The 23,528-nt window shown below is 41.5% G+C and overlaps 1 protein-coding gene across 1 annotated transcript in view; it reads right to left on the bottom strand.

The window, feature by feature from the left end:
* Positions 1-23,528, bottom strand: part of LOC113029605 (sodium channel protein type 4 subunit alpha-like) — a 257,750-nt gene that overhangs the window by 129,715 nt on the left and 104,507 nt on the right. The window lies entirely within an intron of this gene.

The raw sequence follows: 23,528 nt of genomic DNA, 5'->3' as shown, positions 1-23,528 counted from the left end.
TGAAAGGGAATAAAGGCTACTTAACCTTTTCTGGACTGTCTCACATCTCATTATCTTCAGCAAAACATTGTCCAACTTTGCTTTAAGGCTCTTCTGTGTGTTCTACATTTGCGTTAGGAGGTTCTGCTGCCTTTCACCGATGGCAGAATCTCATATATAGCTTTAGTGATGCATGCAGCTGTAATATCCCGCAGTTTAAGAGTCTAATCAGCAGTCGACTTTGAACCCATCTGTGATCAGTCAACTGTGGTTTCACTATAGTCCATATGTCAGCATTTTTAATATTCAAGTATCTGAAAGTTGCTTGTTTTCAAAATGTGGACTTTACATTTAAAAATTACATTTATTAGTTCATCTTTGGCAGATGCCTGAACCTCCTGGCTCTATCCAACCATCGCATTTTTCAGTTCATCCCAACTGCTTCAAATTTGCCTGGTGTTGTAATGCTGTACAATGAAAGAGCAGTTCTGATGTTTTGGGCTACAAGCTGATGTGCTCCACTCTGTGTGTAAGGGGGAAAGAGACACACACTCCCAAAAGTCTTTAAAGGGAATGGAAAACCATGTATAGATCTTACAAAACTGAATGCCTCCGCTGTTATAATAATTAAACTGCTTTTGTAAATTTGTAGAAGAAACAAATCAGGGTTGCTTTCTCTGGGAGTGTCATTGGTTACATGAAGAAACTTCTGCCCATCTGCTCTTTGCCTCACTCAACAACCACTTCAGACTTTGTGTGTGTGCTGCCTGGGATTTACAGTTTTTCTCAGTCGCTTTGGTGCGTTCCTCAGAACACCATTAACATTTGCACAGCAGTTAGTGCATTTCCCAAAACAATTAGTGCAAACGCACGTGCAAAAGCACGTCACATGCACAGAATTGATTATCCATACCTCAAAAGCAAGTATCCATGTCAATGAAACTGTCAGTGCCATCAAAATGAAAAGTCTTGACACCATCTTTATGAACAAGATAGTCAAATGGCATTGTCATAATAATAATAATAATAATAATAATAATGGATACTTTATTGATCCCCATGGGGAAATTACTTGTTTTTCTCTGCATTTGACCCATTCACCCAGTGAAGCAGTGGGCAGCCCACTAAGCAGGCGCCCGGGGAGCAGTGTGTAGGGACGGTACCTTGCTCAGGGGTACCTCAGGGTAGCCGTTAAGTGGATTCGAACCGCCGACCTTCCGATCATGGGGTGCCCACTTTACCTACTGAGCTATCCCTGCCCCCTGTCATGTTTCCACTATGACAGTTTATAATTTCAGTGTTTCCCATTGCAAAAGCAATTGGTGACACCTGAAAATGCTGACGACAGCACTATGGCCTACCTGTACAGCCATCTGAAATGTGCAGTAAAGTCACTGTAGATGTTATGGGAGTCTTGGGAGTAACTGAGACACTGAATACGTACGTTTCACATTTCCATTGTGTAGAAGTGTTTGTAATCCTACAGAATTGTGCAAAAGAAAAATATGCTACAGTCACTTGTTCACTGTAGAATACATGTAAACATAAAATCACCCATTTGGTAGAGCCTCCTCATGAGTGACAGCTGTAATTCACCTGAGATCAATTGTTCAATTTCGGAGACATTTCCAGGAACAATGATACAGAAAGGTATAGGATTTGCTTGACAGATGGCCAATATTTGGCATGTGATAACTAGTTCAACAATTTTGTGTGTGATGACTCAAGCAATGGATGTATGACTATTAGTTTTATTGGGAACGGCTATTCAGCATCCATAGGTATGATTACTTTTGACTGACATGACATAAACAAATGGAGATGTCAGAAAGCAGCAGGGAAATGTATGGAAGCAACTGATTCATGTCCAAAATCATTTGCAGTTTGTTCAGAGAGAGGAGAAATTGCTACTATGATGTGCACAAATGACTGAGTGTTGTGGAGGTTGAACTAATAGTTATGAGAATTTCAATTCTGATCTGAGAAACGCACCAAAGCGACTGAGAAAAACTGTAAGTAAGTACAATGCAGGTACTGATATAATTTGGATGAACCAATCTCATATTTTGCTATAAGTTGTTCTTTGTGCTGTCTCCCTACAGCTACATTACTCACAGTGAGGCTGCTGGGCCGATGACAGCTCTTGGTAACTTGCTGTGTGGCCCAATGATATAACACATATAGCATTTAGCAGGACAGAGCAAGATCAAGAAAGCATTTCTGTTCAGTTTCAACTTTTCTATTTCAGTCATGACACCAAACGTTTTTTACACTGACAAACACAGCTGGTGTCAAGAAATGTCACGGCACTAATGACTAAAAAACCAGCATGTAAATCATAGTTACCAACAAATACCACCATGTCTTCACACAGACTACACGTGCTGTTCTGCTTTATATAGTGAGGCCCTCAATTGCATGTTCTCGCTCTAAAATTCTTCAGGGGTTCTCAAAAGAGAACCCAAACAATAACCCTGATCCTGACCGAAACCTGACTTACTAGCTCGAAATTTAAATCTATCCCTCGAACAGACCTGTCAATGTGTCAAACATTGGAAACATTTGATATTTTAAAAGTCTTTTTTACATTTATACTATATTTATATTATATTTTAATATTTTATATACTTTTATTATATTTAATATGATGTGTTTAGAGACTTCTGTACATTTTAGCTACAAAAACTAGGCTTGGGCATTGAGGGAAGACTTAAACATGAAGACATTAGGAATACTAGTTCAAACACAGTCTGGTGTTAACAATATACAGATACATAGATATAGATACAGATATTGAGATATCTGAGTAATGAGCTGATAGGGAGATTTTGTTTGTCAAAGTTTTTTCCATTAACTGTTTTAATATAAAGGTTTAACATTGTGTGATTTGAATGGTGTTTACTTTCCCCAGCTCTGGTTTCACCGAGGGACCTCAGTCCTCTACATGTATTTTGAAAGAGAGGAGCAGCCTGACAACTGCTCTCGGCTGCTGTAAAATCCCTGTGAAACGAGCTCTCAAGTGGCTCATTACTTAGCTATGTGTGTTGGTATGGGAAGAAGTCGTGTTGGCTTTGATTCAGACACTTGTTGGCGTTCCTCGAGAATACTGCAGAGTGCTAAGTCATGTTCATTTCACCAGCTGCGTCCGAATGATTTATAGCGGCGAGGGATAATGTGACGCTACAGAAATAGAGCCTGAGGGGGCGTCGGGGACGGCGTCTCAGCGGTACGGGGAGCCCACTGTGGAAGGAAGCCGTGGGTTTGAGATCAGCGCTGGATCTGGCTGTCAGTCCCACTGTGGATCAACTCTCACTCCAGAGAAACTTGTGAGAACTCACTTCACTCTTCTTATCTCTGCTCTTCTTTACACATACTTCTCAGGCTTCTCCGTCTTTTTTGACCTGCTGGCTTAATTTTTCCTTTTCCCCCACTCTTTAAATATCTTCCTTTAATTTTGGTTTTTAATGAAAGAATCTGATGTACAAGTGCATTTGTCAAACACATTATGATGGAACTGACAAGTAAAGCTGTTAATGTCTCAGGTTTGTACACATTGCAGTATCGGATGTTGTGAAATTGTTGGTTTAAATGGCGATAATGCTGTGAATGTAATGATGTCCACTGGAACATGACAGCTGGACTTTATGTTTTATATACATGGTGGTTAAGTGATGTGGAGGCGGAGGAAACTTTATTACAACTGCATCATTACAGGGAACATGTTTGAAATCTTCAACAATTGTCCAACTAGAGAGAAGCAGACTGTTGCCTGGTGGCCCTAAAATAGACATTCAAGTAATACTTTGAGAAAATTATGCCATCATGTGTCAGAAACATCATCTCACTTGATATAGATAAGCATCAAGTTGCATACTGACTAAACTGCTCTACAGAAGAAGCCTCTGCACACTGAGACATCCAGCAGTACAAAGCGTTACATGAGGATGCTATTAGTGGACTTCAGTTCTGGATTTAGCACCATCACGCCCTACAAACTGGTCAACAAAATGCAGCCTAGGGTTAATAATTACCTGTGCTTGTGATGGCAGATTGTGAAATAGTCACAACTTCAAATGTATTGATTTGTCCAGCAGGAGGGCAGATTTCAGACAACAGTCAGGAGACAGCCTACTGGTTTGAAACAGTTTAAGGGTGACGATCTGAAGCTTAACATTCCTAAGGCAGAAAATCACCACTGATTTCAATGGAGTGAAAGGGAGAGAACACCTCCTCTTAAATATAAACAGAGAAGCAGTGGAAAATTAAAGCTTATTGCAGTGTATATATCAAACTGACCTCCAATACCTCCAACACAAAAACTTTACTTCCTTAAAAAGCTGAAACTGGCCCAGCTCCCACAGGGACTGCTGGTCCAGTTCTATGGGAACATAGAGAGGATTTTCACCAACACTGGCAGCCAGCTGCATATCTGCTGGAAGGAGAGGCCTGCATCATTCCCAGACTTTGGCACCATCTATGCCAGCCGAGTGAGGAAGACGGCCAGCAGCAGTATTTTTAAAGACACTGCTCTCCCTGGCCACTACCTGTTCAAGCCACTGCCATCTGGCAGGTGGTTCAGGGCATTCAAAGCTCACGACAACAGTCTGAAGAGCAGAGTTTTCCTGAGGGTGTCACCTCCATCACACTCCTCTTTACCTCCCGGTCAAAGAACTGATTTTAAGAACTAGAATATGATCACACCAACTTGAAATGAATTGTATTTGCATTTAATAATTTTTTTTTCATTTTGGTGAGAGACACCACATATCTCCTTGTACCTCAGTATCTTTACGGTAAAGACTATTGAGCTTCAGATTTGAGGAGCAGATTTGTTGCATTCAGAATGAACACCGAGCTTGGCAAGTGTCAATGATAAAGATAAAAAATTATTAACTTTTGATCTTGTATAAAATGAAATCAGCACTGAAAAAACAGTCTTACAAATATTTCTTGCAGCCAAGAAATTTAAGCTCTGAATAACTGATTTTAAACTTTAAAATAAATGTAAATACTTTTTATTTTTTTAAAGTAATTTGAATGAATACATGAGTAGAAACAAGAAATGTAGGTGCTTCCACACAGATGCACCACCTAATAAAATTAAAGACTTAACATGCATTAATGCTCTGCGTTAGCTATGAAAATACTGAGCAGGCCCAGTTAATTTTGATTTTATTTGGGGTTTTTCTCCCATTGCTTCCAAAGGTACAGATTTCAGATATTGTTCCCCCCCAACAAAAAATATCATCATAAAAAGGATTGAAATTACTTAGTCATTTGCATCACTGGGAATTTTATAATGTTTTTCTAACAAAGCATGGTCTTTTCTTATTCAGCAGTTAGTCTTTTTAGTGCTGTCAGCACTATGTTTTGTTTTATATGATATGAATATCAATTATAAGTTCAGGATAATTTTTACTATAGGTGTGACCACACACCCATTGTGTTGTGAACTAAATCAGCAGCTCCTCAGCATCAAATCCCGGATGAGCCCCCAAACAGAACATAGTTCATTAGCTGGAAGTAACCAAAAACCACCAACATAGTGCTGGAAGGATGGCGCAGGGGCAAAGATTGACAACACCTAGCTCTTATACTCTCCAGAAAGAATGCCTGGTGCTCTCGGCTGGGCTGATGAAGTCTACCTACTGGGAACCTATGACACAACACAAGAGACAAATAGTGGGAAACAAAGGGTAGGTCCAGTCAAAGTAGGAAGGTCATCACAACAATCTTGTGCAGCTGGAAAAGCTAAAACAATATAGCAGGAGGTCTTTTTATTGCTCTCTGCAACGTGTTTACCAGCATGGTAACAAAAACTGTTCAAACACGATTGGACTTTGACACATCAGACTACATAGCTAAAGAAAAGACAACCAGAAGACTTCAGGTCCCAAAAATCCAATCGCATGGCTACAAATTCTTCCTGTTTATTTGCAGAATTACCTAACACACTACTAACACTTGGTTAGTAAATTTATCACATCCTTGGCAGTTTGTAAATGAAAAGCTTTGCTTTACATTACAAAGACTCTCAGAGACAGCTCATTTAATTGTGACAATCCACTTTCCCTTGACTGCAAAACTTTTAAAATTCAGTTTTAGGTTTTTAGTTTGACAAGATTTCAGGTAAAAATTTCTAAAATTGACAAACAACAATCTCACAGATCCATTAAAACAACTGGCTACATTTCTTGTACTTTTATCTGTGGATAGCAACATTTTCACTAATCTAATGAAGTTCTTTAACTTAAACCTTGGTCAGAACTTCGCATCATAAAGCTGCATTTAAACCCATTTACGTGAAATCTTTCCAAAGTCTCCAGAGAGGATACGGGCCCGTCTGATATCAAGTAATGGAAAATTTTGTGTCTTCCTGTCGCTAAACCATAAATCCACTATGAGGTGTTATCTGACCAGAGTATCAAGTGATGGAGGATAATTTCAGCTTCAGTCAGACACATCAACACAGTCTACTTTATTTTATCTGTATTTATTCTTTCCTGCTGGCCATATGTCTCTGTAGTCACATCACTTGGCCAGGCATGAGACGATATCGATCAGAGCTCATGCACAGTGTATGGCCACCATCTGCTCCCACATGTCAACAGTGTCCACGCATTCCATGTCAATAAACCTATTTATCAATAAATATTCATTTCTCTGAGAGCACTTCCTCCTTGGTCTCCAGGGTGGACTTTGTCATATTTAATTTTTCATGCAGACTCCATAATTTCACTAGAATCAGCTCTGCAGCAGTCAGACTGTTTACTCACACTGTTACATACACAACAACGAAAGGCAGATTACTGTATCTTAGTGTTTTTGTTTTACGACTTTTGGAAAGTAAAGCTTTGACTTTAATCGGGTTTAAGGAGAAAACTGTTTTAACAAAGGTTATGGTTTGGGAAATCTCAAATAGATGTGCACACATACATAAAAGGTTGGAAAAGGTTAAGATTTCTGGTAAGGGAACCTTTCTGGTTCCCATTTGTTGCCCAAGTTCGATTGACAAATTTTTTATTTTATTATTGATTTTATCTCTACTACTTTTCATTTATTTTCTAATTGCTCTTGATTTAATTGAATCCTGTTTTACTTAAGCCAGAGCTTCCCAAAGTGTGGGGACCGCCCCCTACGGTGGGCGCAGTATGAAAAGGGGAAAAAAGATCCAAAAGGGGGGGGGGGGCATAGCAAAAAAGTTTGGGAACCACTGACTTAAGCCATGAATTATTTTTAAAAATCTTTATGTCAAGTTTATGTTATCGTCTTGGAAGTCATCTGTTAAGACCTCAGACTCTAATAAGCGTGATTGAAATATTATTTTTGCACTGCACACTGGATATGTGGAAGGTAACAGAACACAACCTAAAATGTCAAAATAATATAACTTCAAGCCAATAAAAGACGTAGTTGTAAACTACTTTGTGTTATTGTGTATTATGTTATGAACGGTATATGCAGTGTTTAGACTGGAAGGCGGGCCTGTGGCAGTTTTGTGACTCGGGTCTGCAGTGATGATAATCCATCCACCTTCAGAGGCCATCAGGAGACTCGATGATGGGTTGCTAGACTTCCCCTCTCAAGAGAACCTTCACTCTCTCAGATATACACTGTTAGGTGTAACTGTTGCTGTTCTTTGTCAAATCTCTTGCATAAAATATAATAAAGCCTCTTTAATACAACAGTTCAGTTAAGATTTTTGTGGAGCGACTGTATTTATGGTTAAATTAATCTGTTCTGGCCACAAAGCAAATTCAGCTCCACTTATGCTGCTACAACCACAGTGGAGACACTTAATTAACAACTGCTTCTCCTCCTAATGACAAAAAAGACACAACTCACTCTTTATCGCTTGTTTTCTGCCAAGCTTTACATTTGTTCATAATTATTTGGTGGTAGAGAGGCAGAGGAGGATGAATAAACTGGATCAAATTAAAAGCCAGCTACTTACAGACAACACTCAGTTATAAGAACAACCCACACTGGAAGAATAAAATGAACTTTATTGATCCCTAAGGGCAGAATTAGGTCAAGGCAGCAGTGGAAACACAGGCGTAGGCTGAAGAACCAGGCGAGATGGAGTCAGAGAACATTAATTAAAATACAATACCAAGAAAAATATGACCTACTGGGATGGAAACGGCAATAACACTGCTGGGATTTCTGCAGACTTTCTTTGAAAAAGGCATTTTTTCTTCCAAGAAGTGACCAACAGCACACAGTCCAAACACAAAAGGACAGGTGACACCTGAGCTGAGCACAAATAAAACTGTCAGCAGACAGCTGCGTGTGAACACACCCACCGGATGAAAAACAGCATCAGAGTCGACACCGTGACCTTCTCTTCCAGCCTACGTTCAACTCCCTCAGACAAGATAATGCCGACCATCTTGATCATGACCCCTCATGTCAGCTGTGCTGATGGACCAAACCCTCCCACCACACACACACTGAATCATGGGTAACCAGAGGACAAACAAGAAAAAAGGGACAGCGATAGCAGCTCTCCTTACTCAGGGAGAAGTTGGGTTTTGTAGGATTGTGAGTGTGTATGGTATAACTCAAACAAAGAAACCTAAAACCACAGGTAGCATCAAATTTGTGCTTTGAATGTGATCTTCCAGCTGTGATTGCGTCTGATAATACATTTCATACATTTTCTTGCTTATCTAAAATGGCTTTGGAAACATGTGCTTACGTGTGTGCAATCAGAGCCTGCTCAGATAAGCTCAGTAGATTACAAACGGACTAGAAGTGGAAGCTACAAAATCTACATAACTATATCCTCCTGAGAACCGAGGAAAACTTTTGTATGATTTCCTTCCTCTTTGGAGCTAAAAGAGGCCACCCAAACACATTTTATATAAATGGAAAGCCCAGCATGTCCTCTGTTTAGGTCACCAGGACCAGGAGTAGGGGTAGCTCAAATAAGTTAAAAGATATAGACCAAAAACAAATACATAAATGAATATGCTGGAGGATATGCAGATATTAGTTTATAGAGAGAAGAAATTAATGATAATTTAAATTCTAGTTCACTTCAATTCAGTTCATTTAAACAGCGCCAAATCAAAAACAAACAACAGTTGCCTCAAGTCGCTTTATAAGATAAAGATGAAAACTCTACAATAATACAGAGAAAACGGGGCAAATGCTTTGGCAACAGTGGGGAGGAAGACCTTGTTTTGAACAGGAAGAACCCTCCAGCACAAAGAGGCTCACAGACAGGCGGCCATCGGCCATGTCTGGTTGGGGTAAGGGGAGGAAGGCAGGATAAAAACAACACTGAAGGACCACTTAATTTAACACACAATTTAATTATCTACTTGTGTCTCTATGTTTGAAATTCAACATGCTTTCCACCGAGAATGAATCTCAAATTTTAAAACTGTCAAATAAAGCTCGTCAGATATCGCCACAAACAACACATTTTAGCAACCAAGGATCAGGGACGGCCACAAAGCTGACCTCAAAGCACAAAGACACGCTTATTCAGGGCACACTCAGCCAGCTCTCACGGGCACTGGGAAAAATCCCCAGTGGCAAGACATTTTAATTCAGTTGGCCATGATGTGTTAAGTTAAGTTTCTAAGGTGTAGAAACATTTTCCTTAAAAAAAAATTGGTTCTTCAGCCTCATTTTAAATACCCAACCTTTAAGTAAAGTACATGAACCTGTTACATGAAAGTCAGTCAAAGCATTCCTGTAATAAGTCTCCTGGACACGACTCTAAAGCACAAAGGTGTAGATGCTAAAGTCCAGTTGGACTAAACACATGAAATAACCATTTACAACCATCAAAAAGGCAGTTAGGCTACGTTCAAACTGCAGGCGAAAGCGCATTAAATCCAATTATTCTGACCCTCTGCGACCCATATCCAATCATGGCATGACAGTGTGTCAACGGCACAAATCCGATATTTTCAAATCCGATCTGGGTCACTTTCGTATGTGGTGCTGAATCCGATACATATCTGATGTTTTAGAAAACGACTGCTGTTTGATGGTCATGTCGCATTAAATCCGTCTTTTATATCACTGACACAAGACAGACGCCAATTATCAGCTAGAGCGCGTTTGCTGTCGCATTTTATTTGTAGTGTGAACGAGCAGACAAAAAAATAGGATTTGATCAAAAAAATTGGAATTGAGCATCAAGACCTGCAGAGTGAACGTAGCCTTAGACCCCCACAGCATCTAATAGTACTTTAGAGGCTACGCTGAAGGAGCAAAAACATAAGCACATGTATCACATGTTACCAACCACCCCAACACCTGCGAAGAACCACAGCAGCACCGGCCACATTAGGCAACGTAAATATCCTGTTAGTGCTGAGAACAAACTGAGGGAACAAATGTTCGTCACTACCTTCCATAATCTACGATAGTCATATTTCACACAGAGCTAAGATTTCTGGGGGACAAAGCAACACATATTTGATTGTTTATAAATATGACAGATAGAAAGTTATTTTTATAAAAAGAACCACAACTGGACGATAAGCCTGGTATCAAAATAAAAGGAGCTTTCATGTATGCTATAACTTTTTTGATGGTTAAATAAAACAATGACAAAGGTCATTTTGGTTTTAGATCCTGTACTTACAGAGTTAGGAGGGCTGAAAAATATCTGGGAAATTAGTTTAAAGCGGTCCAAGTTCGGAGTACTTCGATATATAACTTCGATACTATAACCGTGAATACTCATAGTATTAAGATAAAACATTACATTTTATTTAATATACTTTATATCAAAGAGGCAGTGCTACACCCTAAACATAATTACAAATTAAGTTGTCCAATGAAGTGTCCAAAAAATGTCTTTAAATATCTCATAACTGAGGATTTTTACAGCTTACCGTGAAATGAAGTGGAGGAGAGGCTGTAGCTGTGGCTGGTGAGCTGGTTATAACCTTTTTATAAGAGCACAGCATACATTAAATATAGTTTTTTTTTTTCACAAATACAATCCACGTTGCATTAATCGGACCAATATTTTGGGAGTGGAAGAAGAAGCAGTAATAATAGTTTATTTGCTTTGTATCCAACGCAGATCAAACAGTTCTGCTGCACAGATAAAGGAGCGGGTTTCATCAAAGTTCTTTTTCTTTGTACCGAGGAACTGAGAGTGCTTTAGTGCTGCCTCTTATCAGCACACACACACACACACACACAAAGACACACTCTCTCAGTTATCTCCCCGTGGACCAGCGTTTAGGTGGTGGAAGCCTCTTTTGTGTCTTTGGCTAAACATTGGACAGATGTCACATTCACAGCCTCCCGGAGAGCTCATAACTCAAACCAAACACACCCACAGCAGACGGAGGGAGGCAGAAACACACACTCACACGGGCACTCAGACAAAATCAACCTGCATTCTGAAAACTGTTCTCAATACTGTACTTGAGTTATTGATCAGTGCAGCTTTTAACATAATGTTTTAACCATTTATATCAGAAAGAGAGTGCACTGAGAGCTTTATGGCATGTGCAACATTCAGTCACTCTCTCACACACACACACACACACACACACACATGCACACACAGGTGAAGATGGAGGTGTATCACCAATTGCCAACAAACACACACAGATGCAGAGTTGGAAATGCATCGGCAGAAATTAATGCTAAACTAATTTAATGGAACACACAGAGTTGTGCGGCAGAGACGTGGCTACCACCAGCAGTGAACGCTAGGCTAATGGAATGATGAATATCAGCTATATGACGCAGTGTATTCCAGGAAATTCAACCCCCCCGGCAGCTATTTCCTCAGACTTGGGTCAAGCCATATTTCTCGCTAACTGCTCCGATGACAGCAGAGTCTCTCTAAGAGGAAGCTGGGTCAATGATGATTAAAGCCATACACCTCCACCTTTTGAATTTGCTTTTGTGTTTTCTGGTCACATTATGGGGCAAATAAGAGGCTCGAGCTGTTTTCAAGGTTTAATGAGAAAACAGCTTCTCGCCACAGCTGGATTTTCTTATTGGGGACTGCAGGCACGTGAGGCTGAAGTAGATCTGAGTTTCTCATTGGGCAGAATAACATCCAGGTATTTTCTTTCTTTCTTAACACTTACTGGATTTCCTCCTCTCCTGCTACCTTCTCCAGCTCTTCTGCAGATGATACCGAGTGACCTCAGAGACATATTCTCTCCAGTGTGCCCTGCATCTTCCCCGAGCTTCCACCAATCTGTTAATGCTTCAAAAACCTCACCTAGAAAGCATCCAGGAGGCCTATCCCCTCCTCAACCTAGTGCGTTCCATCATTAAAGGGGGAACAGCTCCCTTCATAGATAACCCAGTTCTTTTACCTGAATCAGCCGTCCACTAACTTTTTTTGTCTAATAACTACACACAGTTCATGAAGCTTAGGTGGGATTCCCCATGAGGTCCAAGTACACAGCAAAATCTCCAGTGTTAAATTAACACTAGAGAGTGTCTATATGGGCCCACACCTCTGAGTGTTAAATACAACACTGTTGAGTGTTAAATTAACACTTTTGACAGTGTTATATGTTTAAAAGTAACCTAGTCAGTTTTGAAGATTAACAATGGCTAACACTGAGCAGTGCTGATTTTCTAACACTGGAAAATAACTCAAAATGTTAGAAATATTCCAGTGTTAATTTAACACTGGAGATTTTGCTGTGTACCAACACGTATTCCTATTAATGTGTGTTAACGACAAACAAAAGGACTTTTTTGGATAATTCACTGAAATCCCCCAAATCATATTCTTATAGCAAACAGTAAGAGCTCTCACTAATGTCGACTTAGACGTCAGATTAGATTTGATCTGAGGAGACTATACACCTGAGATGTGACATTTTGTTCCTGTCCAAAAGCAAAAAAAAGACCAAACGTCCCTGTTATGGCCCTGGCCATGGCTGTATCCCAATTCAGGGTCTGCAGCCTTAAAGGCCGCATTTCAAGGCCGATTACGTCACAGCGGCGCGCCGAAGGCTGTCCCAATTCAAAGGCTGCTCGAAATGCGGCCCTGAAATGCGTCCTTCATTTCCCTGAATTTTAAGACTGTGGCAGTGTAGACTTCGTGGCCCAACATATCCCACAATTCATAGCGCAGCGGTGGGTGTGGATAAATTTGCAGAAAAAAACGGCGGATGAGGGGCGGCCGAAGAGTAAACTTTAAGTACTGAATATTATGTCACTTATTTATGTGCAAATGTTTAATAACGAAGAACATTAAACATTACTGTTGGCCACATGTCGGCAAAGTTATGTGGCATTAGTGACGTTTGTACTAACTTGGTTTTAAAGCCTTTACTTTAAAATATACGCCGTCCAATAGCTGAGCTTAATCTTACAGAGAATGATCAAAGCTCATGTAGAAACAAACAAATGAACAAAAGATTGTCTCGTTCATTTCTGTCAAACAAAGCTGTATGACACGTTTCCAGTGGTTAGTATCATGGTTGCTAGGCAACCTGGGCAGCGCGACGGAGGCTAGACCGTCCCATTTCACAAGCCTCGCACTTCCGGCCTTAGCAGTCTTTGAGTACGCGGCCCTTGAGGATCGTTGAGGCTGCGTACTTTAAGGCTGCAGACCCTGAATTGGGATACAACCCATAATGTGCTTTGGTGGCTGTTTCTTGTTCTGTGTCTTTAAGTCTCTGCAGGTCCCTGATTGGATAAGCTGACGGCTGCTGATTGGTCCCCTATTCATGCGGTTGCTTTCAAAATTCCTCACTAGCAGTTGTCCTGGGGCAGCAGCAGACCTGACCCTGGCCTCCAAACGCTGTGATATTTGTGATTCTCGTGACCTATTGAGCTTGTATATAGTGTGTAAATTAGCCTTCACTTGTAAATAGCACCTTGTAAACAGTGACTGAAGCCGAAGGGGTGAGCTGCCCTGTTGTTTTCTGTATTGTTTCCTCCTGTTTATTCATTTAGGGAGTTAGGCATACCATTTGTCTTTTGTTTGTTCTTTTCATCACGTAGGGTTTAGGTAGCACCTCCTTGACTGATTAAGCTGGTTTTGTTTGTTATTTTGGCCTTTGTTCACCCCGGAGTCACGCTTCAGTTTAGACAATAAACCACTGTTCACGAAGAAATTGGTTTTCCCTCTGTGTAGGCTTTTGGTGACCAGGGCGGGGTCAATCCTTTTCAACTCTTATGTTATGTTCCTGTACCCCTAGACTGGGGCGTAACAGTCCCTTTTTGTTCTTGACTATGAATCCTGGGAAGTGGAAGAATAGCCATGGCTGAAGTCTTCACCACAGTTACCCATATTGCATTTCTAAAGAGCAACATGTCAAGCTGTAATAGATTTTAATAAGATGAGCACAGAACTGGCTCCATGGATCAGAGCCAATCAGTTAACAAAGCTAATCATCCATGATCAATGTATTGTACATTTTTAAATGTCATTTTTAGCACGAATCCCAAAATTGGGCTTATGCTGGCGCTCCATCCGTGAAACCAAAGGGATTTATTGTTTCTTGTAGTGTACATTTCTTTATTTCATCTGTGTCATATCTTTAAAATCAAATGTGTCATCATAGTAACTGAAGATGGTGAAGAAGAAAAGGTCAGAGTCTTATCTTGCAAGTTGTCTCCTCTGCTCACGAGCTTTGGTTGGCGACCAAAACAATGAGATCACCACCACAATCAGCCAAGATTTCCTTCCTTCCCGATGAGTCTCTGTTCACCCTTAGAGAGGAGGTGAGGAGCTCTGAGCTCTGAGCAGATTGCCGTTCCTTCGTGTTCCAAAGCAGTCTGTTAAACCTGAACCGATCAGGACGCCTCCTGGACGGCTCCCTGTGGAGTCCACCTGGGATGCAATCCAGAACACTCTCTGGGTATTTTAAATCCCATCCGGCCTGGGAACGAACTGAAGGACACGGAGGACATCTGGGCTTTAAAAGAAGCAGCTGAAGATGGATGGATCATCCAGACTAAAAACACTTGAAGAACTCTGACCCATGCATAAATAATATGCAGTTTTTTGTCTGTCTGAAAGATGTTTCATCCCTTTCTCAGAAATAAGACAGCAATTATGCTGAAAATAAGGTTAAACTTAGAGGGAAAAAGGATTTGACTGCACTTAGAGCTGCAATGACGGCATTTACCAAATCCCTAAAGACTTCTCCATCGTGCTTATCTTAAAAGATATTACATTGAATGTACAGTGGCAGTGTGCAGGCTCAAGATGGAACTTATGAAAGGAGTTAAAACTATACTTGAGTGCATACAAACGGGATATTTCCTCTTTGAGGATTCTGGACGTTACTTCAAAAACTTGTTTTTTATATTCTGTTTTTTTTCCATGAAAATGTTGGCTTAAATCTTCCTGTGACTGTGAACACACTCATTACTGCCTGAAATGTGAAAATGATTAACTGACAGGTGAAAACGAGCATCCAGATCCAAGCGGGACTGGTTGGATGCAGTTCTGCTGAATCCTCAGAGCAGCAGAAGCAGGAGAATCAGGCTGCCTCAGATCACTTCCTCCCAGCACAAACCCACTTCCTCCCAATGACCTCATGGGTCACATGCTACATGCCATCGAGCTCCAGTGACAAGAATAAGCTAATTAGCATCTGTAACGAGGCAGCCCGTTGGGTCGGCTGTCATTCTGCATCTTAGCTGTCTGCTGCTGTCGGTCGGGGTTTTGCAGGCATGTCAGATGGACTGCACTCACATATTTTACCACATTTTCTTCTTAAAACATTTACAGTCATAGCTTGGAGACTTTTTTGTGATGGTTTTCAGCACTAATTAAAGGCAATACGTCTGAACCCAGTCATGATTGGCTTCCCTCTCTAAAGAATGACTGAAATCTGTCCAATCGACGAGTTTCTGCTCAGCGGGATTACCTCGTTTGAATTCCAGTTTATCCGTCATTCATGTATTTCATTTCAGCTCCGAACAGAAAGAGATTTATCTGCAGAACATCACTCTGACTGTGAGCCAGAGGAAATGAAAAACTGTGGACAACTACCAGGCCTAATTCACAACATTCATTATTCTATAACAGCACTGAGACACAGCTCGGAGCCGACTCTAGACTTGGATTTGATGTGACACAACATCAGCATTAAGAGCAGAAGGAGTTTCTTTAAGTAGACATTGACCATGGCAAGATAAACACGATACATCTAATTTGTTTTTAGAAGTTTTATACTTGAGTTTAAGATTTTACTGATCTTGTTTCACTAGCTGGGACCACATCCTCAGAAACGATGAGCGAAGAGAGTTGAGGAAGTATGAACTGGTGCTGCGGTTTGGGGAAGGCCTCGAAGGGGACTGGCGATGGCTCCCGGGCAGGGCAGATCCCCATGTACTAACGAGAAATGAATGAAAGAAGGGAGGAGAAGAGAAGAGGAGAAGAGAGGGAAAAAGGGGGGTAAGGGTGGGGCATGGAAATGAGAACAACGGGTATTGGAGAAGGGGGCATTTATAGTCTGAGGTCGGAAGGGGCGTGAAGGAGGAGTGGTCCTGGTCCTGAAATTGTAGAGATTTCTCACAAGTCCAATTCCATTGCTTCCTAACATGGCTAGTTACTTAGTTAAATGAGCTGATGCAAAGCAAAATTGGGGGTTTTCAAGGTTGCTTTTCATCAAATACTATCCCTCTTCTTACTCCTGGCACAGACGGTTTACAACTCGACTGCGATTTACTCTAAGTTGGAGACCATAAAGTAAAAATCAAAAAATTTCCAGCAACAAAAACCAAGAAAAAAAAATCTTATGAAAATAGCACGCAGAATAGCATTAACGCATCAGGATAATCCATCTTTCCACTTCAATGGGGGATCCCAAGGTGTCCCACGGCCAGATCGGCCATATATAACTTCTCCATTTGGTTCGTAGTCCATCCCAGAGTCTCCTACATTTCAGCCATACCTGCAAAACATCTGAAGGGAGGCAACCAGGAGGCATGCTAACCAGATCTCACTCTGAGTTCACTCCGAATGTCGAGCTCCTCATTCTACCTCTAAGTCCACGCATCTCATGGAGGAAGCTCATTTCAGCCGTTTGTATTTGTGACCTTACTGGTACAATGCCCACATTACTGCTCACACCTCAGCAATCAGGTCTACCTCAACACTAACAGATAAGAACCCAAGATCTTTCATTTCCCTTGCTTAGGGCAAGAACTCCACCCATCCCAGAGGGAACACTTCATAGTTATACTTGTAGTTTATAGTTTGGAGGTGCTGCCTTTCATCCCAGCTGCTTCACACCCGGATGAAGCACGAGACGAGTTATATCACAAACAGTTTAACTTAAAAATCACTTAAAATGACACACAAACTTATTAAGATGCCAAAAATAATATCCCAGCGCCCGCAGTTGGTCCGTTTCTTTTTATAAAAAAAGGCGAATGTGGACTTGGCATTAATTAGCACAAGGTGTACTTTATCCACGGACTCATACAAGTTGTACTGTGTGCAGTATCGCATTAATACAAACAGAGGGCTGATAAACTTTAATGCAATAGTTTCAGCTTGCAAAAACTTTTCTGAACATGCACTTAGACTATGATTGCAAACAATAATTCTATCAAACATGCCTGCAAATCTGATACCTGGAACTAATGGAGAAGAAGAGTCGGACAGTGCTCTGTGGGTTTAAGCACTTAACATCAGCCGATAAATCCAATAAACCTTCGTGTATACCCTCATCATCCTCAGCGTAACTTCCCCCCCCCCCCTTCATGTAATCAGATATTTCATATGTTTGTATGCTTGTAACCTTGCCCCCGAGGCCAGCAGCGTTCCCAGCCTAACCCGACCAGATGCTGTGAAGAGTGAGGTCGGCACGGCATCTCCGGAGCAGAGCTGAGGGTGTGACGCAGGGAGAGAGCGGCGTGAAAGAGCCTCCAGCTCTGCTTATAAGACACAGCTTTTTCTGTGTCTCACACTTTTTATTACAGTTTTACACATTTTGCTCATTACTTGAAAGTGTAACATCAGAGCCAATCAGAACCAAGCCCGAAAACAAAATGGCCCCTCAGCCTGACAATTTCCTTCTACCCCAATACTGCGCAGCCCTGACAAATGCTCTGCGCTTGTCTGATGAAGTGCCTGTGACTCTGTTGCAGCTGGTTGTAGGAGTCACAATGTGTATGTCAGACTGGGTTAGCTCAGTGACCTTTGCCCTCAGGCTCAGCGAATCAGCATCATGCGCGAGCGGAGCAGCTTCAGCACAGAAAGCAGACAACACAGCGATCAACATTGCTACCGTGACCGCTCGCTCCCTCCTCCAGCTCTCTCTCTGATAACTCGCCCGTTGACTCGTTTTGTGCCCACAGAAAAGCTTCCAATCTCAAAACCAGCACAGAAAACATCACAGAAAGTGCGTGTTCATGTAGAAAGGTAAATATGGACTCCCAGGCTGTGGTAAAGAGAGGAATAAATGACTGGTGACACGTTTATTTGAACAGACTAAAGTGCAATCACAGAACATTCAGCTCCAACGTTAAAACAAGGTGACAGGTGATGTGAATATGGCTCATCGTCTCTGCTCGCGCTGCTGGTGCTAAAAAAACGGAGGAATATTCAATATGTGAAGAGCTAGTGCTGCTGCTAGCCAATCAGATCACACTATGCAAATATCCTGAGCATGCAAGGTCATCATTGCTCAAAATAAGAAGAAGGTGGTCATTGCGAGGAGTCACCATGTTGCCTAGGGGTGCAACGATACTCGTATCGATATTGAACTGTTCGATGCAGTGCTTTCGGTTCGGTACACATATGTATCGAACAATACACAATTTTTTAATTTATTTTATCAACTTTCCTTCTGACGATGCTGTCTGTGTTGAGCGCTCAGTGAATCTGCTCTCGACAGTGCAGCCTAGGCGGAGTAGTCGAACGCAGATTCACTGAGCGCAGGGCAAGCTAGCGAGACAGAAGCTAAGCTCTCCTTGCAACATGGCAAATTGAACCTCCCCCACCCTCATTCAGATCTGGCGTTTGGAACTATTTTGGTTTTCATGTGACGTATGACCCTGAAGGTAAGCGCATCATGGACTAAAGTAAAACAGTATGTTGGATGTGCCACGCAATGCTCAGTTACATTGGTGGGAACTAGTGCGTTAGCGCAGTTAGCTTGTTAACGTGTTGACGCCGTCCAGCCCCACGCACGGACGATCCGCGGTAGCTCGTTAACGGAGATTTGCCGTGTTGTGGCTTTAACGTCATTTCAGATTAACGCTGACAGCACTAGTAGGAACACAACGAATATGACTGCACATTTACTCCGACATCATCCTAGTGCAAAGACAAGTGGAAGCAGACAAAAACAACAAGCACGCATGCTACAAACTTTACCCGAGTCATTTAGACAGCCGTTAGCACAGGATTCTCCTTATGGGGACCTGATATGTTTAATATGCTGCTGAGAATATAGCCCAGAAGAAGCGTATAGTAGAGCTTTTATTTTGGAAAGAGACATTTCTCTGTAATAAACTCTCTTTTCCAAAGATGAGTGATTTCTCGATCAGATAGATTTATTTTTTTTATTACTTGGTTGTTTCAGCAATATTAAATTTAAAAACTGTACTTTTGAGTTAAAATATACATTTATAATTTTAATAAATGACAAATTAAAAAGGCATGAACATTTTTTTTGTATCGAAAAAATATCGAACCGTGACACCAAAGTATCGAACTGAACCGAACCGTGAATTCTGTGTATCTTTGCACCCCTAATGTTGCCTTATGAGATGTTTAAGTGGTCGATTTGTTGATCGTACTAACAAAGGTACTCCTCTCAAACATGAAACGCTGCCCTTACTCAGGAGTCTCGGTGTCAGGAAGGTGGGTCTCTTTTATAACCTGGTTCTATCACCATAGCAACTACTGCTGAACACATAACCTGGGCTACAGCACCTCATGGGTTCAGAGTTTCAGTTATCAGTGCCACATTTCACTGACTGCTGTAAGATGTATTCCATTAGCAGATAATATATATACACTTACACCCTGCTGAGCTGAGCATGAGTGAATGAATGAATGAATCCATGCAGCGCAAACTCAATCCACTGCGTAGCTGTGCAAAGTGACAAGAATCAGGTGCAAAACACAAACACGGCAGTTTGCTTCCTGTCACCTGATGGACAAACCAGGTGATGAATGCCAGCAGCACCTCTACCTAACATGGGCTTCAACCCTTTTTTCCCCTTTTATTTAAACGAACACCAAAGGACACCTTGCGTAGGGACAACAACAGGCCAGTTCGGGATGAGAATGCTTTGTTAGCTTGACAAACAGGATAAGGGAAACTTCCCTACCCTCCTAACTCCTCAGATGCAGCAAGCTGCACGGATTCACTGTGTTTTTATAATATTATGTTGGAGTTTTAAGCTCTGTTCAACTTCACCTTCTGCACCCGGGTCACCTCCTTCCCGTGCTTGTTTTCACTCATTTATGTTTTCTATCCTCTTTTCTTCCTTTCATTTCTTTTTTGATGATCCACCTCATCATCCTTACCTCTCACTGTCCCCTCTTCTCCTGCTCCTCCTCATCTTTCTTTCTCCCCACGTGTCTTTTTTTCTTTTACCTCCTTACTTTTCTCCTTTTGCTTCATTCTACTTCCTCTCTCTTGTTTCTCTCTGTGGATCTAAAAGATGTTTCTTTGCCTGGTTCTACTGAACACATCTCTCTGCCTCTCTCTCCTCACCTTATGTTTGTTTATCTCTTATTTCTTCTTTATTCCTTCTCTTCACATGCTTTCTCTCTCTCCCTCTGTTATCTTCTCTGCTTTGCCTTGCCCTCGTTCGTCTTCCTATCCCTCTGTTTTCTCTTCTCCTCCCCCTCCCGTCTCATCTAATAGCCTTCTGTCCATCTCCTCCCTCGTTTATCTTCTGCCCTCTGTATCTTCTCCTCTTTCTTTCCCTCCACCCATCCTCCTTTCTGCTTCACTTCTCCTGCACCATCTCATCTTCCTCCCCTCCTCCTCCTCATCGGGTTCATGCCATAGTATGTTTCTGTTTACTTCCTGTTTCACTTGCCTCCTAGTCCTGTTTGCATCAGTTTCAAATAACGTGGTCAGTTAGCTTCAGGCTAACCGTCTCCCCAGAGGAACAGCTACTTGGAGTTGGGTGATGGTCTATTTCTCTCTGACACACACACACACACACACACACACACACACACACACACACACACACACACACAGTACTGTCATAGCTGTGTCACTCAGTGTCCTGCTCTCAGCGTGGTCAGACGCTTCTCCTTTCTGACATGTCACACAACAGTCCAGCACACGACACCAGCAGCAAGATCCAAACACACGATGAGACACGCTCATACCATCTCATCACGCTGAGGCAGGATCGAAGAGCAGCAACATGAAAAATGAAGCCAATGAGGAAGTGACAAAAACTGCACTTCCTCTACTGTCCACTTGAGGCTGCCTTCAGCTGTGAGTCAGTCCTTATAGGCTCTAATGTTAAAATGTCTCAGCAGAAATAATCATGTTTACGGCCTGATATGTGAAAAAAAAATCCCTGCTTTAGCCTGCAGGGCTATTTTCCTCCAACACATTAACTGTGCAGGGGTTTTATTCACTCATGCATTCAGATTTCTCTAAGGTGTAAAGTTAGTGGGTGCTACGACTCACAGGAGTCACAGGTGGATGGTGACAGCCTGTGCGTTACAGCCTGCCTGCAATATCTGTGCTTCTGTTTGAGCGAGTGAATTTTTCTTCATTAGCATTAATTAGCAGATCAGCAGATGTGCTGTGCACACGTATGAATACAGCTTCCTGATCAGTACCAGCTAATGCAGCTTGCTTGCATTAGCTGGTAGCTTCACAGTCCAGCCTCTTGTCTAAATATGGTCACTTCTGAGTCCCAAGGAGTCTCGACTAAGGACACATTGACACTTGGAGGTATCACACACAACTTCAGTAATTATTAGCAACTAATGAAAGGTTTGGAAATTACAAACATGAGATTTCACTTTAGACTTTAGGTCATTTTATTTTAAACAAGAAAAAGGCCAAAAATGGAGCCAGAAAGTTCAGCAGGAGCTACAGCTGACATGACAACATTGCTCTAATGAGATTATCCAACAACCTTTCCCATATTGGAAGAGAAACAGTAAAACAAGCAGATATTGTGTATGAGTGAAATGAGACCTAAAATATAACTGTTGGTAATGGAGAGATTGGTTGTTTCTTTCCATTTCCTTTGCAAACTGGTGATTGTCTTTCTGTGGTGTCCAGAAAAGCCTACTCCACATGCAGTAGCTAACATGTTTCTATCAGCCTCCATCCATCTTCAGTCAAAAAGCAGAATTTCTCACTGAGGTCTCAAAGTGCAAGAGGAAGAAATAAGTCAAAGATTCAACTTTAAAATATGAGAATGCGGTCTGGAGCCAAATGACAGAAAATAGGAGGTAATTTCAGATGCATTCATAGCGGGATGATGAAGTTACTATAAACCAACATGCACGGGTTCTGCAAAAGCATAAATGTTTCTAAAGATGGAGTGTCTACTGCCACCAAGCACGTTTTTACTTTAGCTAAGGACAGTTTAGTGAGAAAATCTTTGCATTTTGTCTCCTTCCACTGAAATTTAACCCCACCAGCAGATCATTTCTGCCTCCGTCTGAGAAAAATATTTGCAGAACTAAAGACTCAGCCTGCTGTTTATTTGGACTCTCAGGTGAGACGGGAACAAAATGAAGCCCAATCTCATTCCCTCTTTGTTGTTTACATCCTCAAACAGCTCGAAACAGTCAGCCAAAGTATGAAAAATCATCAGACAGATTCGAATGTGAAGAACATTCAATAAAGTGATAACTAAAGGTTGTGAGGGACAAACTGCTATGCTGCATGATTGACAGGAAAGTAAAGAGAGATTGATGTTTTCAGCTCTTCGTCGTGGTGAAGCCAAAGCTTTTCACACATGCATTTTTAGCCCCAAGCTCAGCTGAACCTCAGGATGCAGAAAGCTGGAAACTGCAGCCGAAGGTCATATACTGGGGGTGATGGATGATTTTGCACATGGTTAAAGTGGGACTTTTAATGTGACAAGCAAACAAAGGCATACATGTACAAATAATAATATTAATAATAATAAACATATGGGAAACAAGGAATATAGATAAATGTCATAAAGCCTGATCCGTCGCCACCTCACCAAAACCTAGCCCATGATTGTGATGCTGCTCTGATGATGCTTACATCACATCATTAACCCGCTCACAGCAGCGTACGCTGTGTCCCTTCAGTTCAAGCACCCACACCACTGGAAAAAAATTATATAAACAAGAGACCATCTTGCAACTGCATACACCAACAATGAAGCCCATCAACCCAGCAAGCAAAAATGCTACTGACTTCTAAAAAGTGCCAATCAGCACTTATTGAAATGACCCTAATGACCTAGTGCGCCAACTGTAATAACTGTAAATCCTGAGCCAAACCAACTTGTGCTCCAACTTTAACCAAACACCTGGAACAAAACACAAACTACAGTTTTGGGATAAATCCACTTAACACTACCCCCTGACACCAGATTGCTACCACCCTCACATGAGGATACCCCCGTGAGCTATAATGTTTATG

This window comes from Astatotilapia calliptera, chromosome 9, assembly GCF_900246225.1.
Source record: "Astatotilapia calliptera chromosome 9, fAstCal1.2, whole genome shotgun sequence".
Classification (NCBI taxonomy): domain Eukaryota; kingdom Metazoa; phylum Chordata; class Actinopteri; order Cichliformes; family Cichlidae; genus Astatotilapia; species Astatotilapia calliptera.
The sequence above is the reverse complement of the archived record's forward strand: the minus strand, read 5'-3'. Positions and strand labels throughout refer to the sequence as shown.